We start from the raw sequence: 2505 nt of genomic DNA on the forward strand, positions 1-2505 counted from the left end.
GCCTAGACATATATTCTATGATCTGGTTGTATGTATAATTTGTCAGTAGGTTGTTGGACTAATATGGTTCCCTCTGGTTTTTTAAAACTAGCTAGGCATTATTTATCTCTCGTACTGTCTAACCCTTCCACCATTGTTTCCCCATTTAAAGTGCCCCCATTTTTCCCATTTCTCCCTTAATAATACCCTTCTCCTATGGTCCCACCTCTCTTGAGCTCCTTCTTTCCCTTTATCCCCTAGGTTCCTTGTATAGCCTTCCCTCACTGCCCTTAAAATAACCCCATTTTTATCCATATCACCCTTATTAACACCTGTTTCCTACTGTTCTATTTCAGATTCTTTCTTTTCCTTTACCTCCCTGTTCCTTTTTATTATCGTTGTTCCTGTAGTTATGTCTGGATAATCACTTGTCAGAATTTGGTGCTAAGATCCACATATAGGGAGAACATACGTCGTTTTTTGTTGTTTTTTTTTTCATTGTTGTTGTTTTTTCTGAGTCTGTGTTACTCCACTTAGTATAACGGTTTCTAGTTCCATCCATTTATCTGCAAATTTAATGATTTCATCTTTCTTTACTGCTGAGAACTCCATTGCACAAATGAACCACATTTTCATTAATCATTCATCTATTGAGGGACATTTAGGTTTTTTCCATCTCTTAGCTATTGTGAAAAGAGCAGCAAGAAACATGGATGTACAAGTGTCTCTGCAATAGGATGAGTTCTTTGGGTATATGCCAAGGAGTGATATAACTGGATCAAATAGTAGGTTCATTTGTAGTTTTTTAAAGAGTTCTCCACACTGCTTTCCATAGGGGTTGAACAAGTTTGCCATCCCACCAGCAGTGGATAAGCGTTCCCCCTTCCCCACAACCTCTCCAACATTTCATATCATTTGTTCTCTTGATCTTAGCCAGTCTGACTGGGGTAAGATGAACTCTTAAAGTGGTTTTAATTTGCATTTCCCTAATTACTAGTGATGTTGAAAATCTTTTAAGATGCTTCTTAGCCATCTTTATTTCTTCTTTGAGAACTCTCTGTTCAGTTCCTTAGCCCATCTTTTAATTGAGCTACTTCCTTTCTTGATTCTTTGTTTTTTGAGTTTGTTATATATTCTGGACGTTAAACCTCTGTCAGATATGTCATTGGTGAAGATTTTCTCCTATTCTGTGGGTTTTATCTTCACTTTCTTCATTGCTTCTTTTGATGTCCAGAAGCCTTTTAGTTTAACGAGGTCCCATCTGTTGATTCTTGACCTTGTTCCCTGGACAGTTGATGTTTGGTTTAGAAATTCTTTCCTACACCTATATCTTGTAGGTCATTGCCAATGTTTTCTTCTAACAGTTTCAGATTTTCAGGCTTCACATTGAGGCCTTTGATACATTTGGAGTTGTCTTTTGTACAAGGTGAAAGGGGTTTCGTTTCATTCTCCTACAGGTGGAGATCCAGTTTTGCCAGTACCATTTGCTGAACATGCTGTTTTTCCTCCAGTGAATGTTCTTGGCCCCTTTGTCAAATATCAGGTGGCTGAAATTGCATTTGCTCATATTTGGGTCTTCAATTTTGTTCCATTAATCTATGGATCTATTTTTCTGCCAGTACCATGTTGTTTTTATGACTATAGCTCTGTAATACAGTTTCATATCTGGCATAGTAATGCCCACAGCATTACTGTTAGTGCGCAGGGTTGTTTTGGCCATACAAGGTCTTTTGTGCTTCCATATGAATCTTAGGATGGTTTTTTCCAATTCTATGAAAAATGTCATGGGGATTTTGATTAGCATTGCATTGAATCTACAAATGGCTTTTGGTAGGATGGTCATTTTCACAATATTAATTCTTCCAATCCATGAGCATGGGAGGTCCTTCCATATTCTGATGTCTTCCTCAATCTCTTTCTTTAAAGATTTAAAAATTTCATTGTAGAGGTCTTTAATGTCTTTGGTCAGGTTTATTCCAAGATACTTTATTTAATTTTTTTTGCAGCTATTGTGAAGGAGAGTGTTTCCATGTATTCTTTCTCTGATTGCTTGTTATTGATATATAGAAAGGCTACAGACTTTTGTAAATTAATTTTGTAACCTGCCACTTTACTGAATGTGTTAATAATTTCTAGGAGTTTTCTGGTGGAATTTTTGGCGTTTCTTAGATATAGTATCAAATCAAATGCAAAAAGGGATAATTTGATCTCTTCTTTTCCAATTATTACTCCTTTAATTTCCTTCTCTTGTCTTATTGCTCTTGCAAGAGTTTCAAGCACTTTGTTAGAGAGGAGTGAAGATAGTGGACAGCCTTTTCTGATACCTGATTTCAATGGGAATGCCTCCAGTTTTTCTCCATTTAGAATATTGGCTGTGGGTTTGTTATATATGGCTTTAATTATGTTGAGGTATGTTCCCTCCAGTCCAGTTCCGTCTAGGACTTTGAATATAAATACATGTTGAATTTTGTCAAAGCCCTTCTCTGCATCTATTGAGACGACCATGTGGTTCTTGTTTTTGAGTCA

This window comes from Nannospalax galili, unplaced genomic scaffold (genome assembly GCF_000622305.1).
Source record: "Nannospalax galili isolate Female #2095 unplaced genomic scaffold, S.galili_v1.0 scaffold582, whole genome shotgun sequence".
Lineage (NCBI taxonomy): Eukaryota > Metazoa > Chordata > Mammalia > Rodentia > Spalacidae > Nannospalax > Nannospalax galili.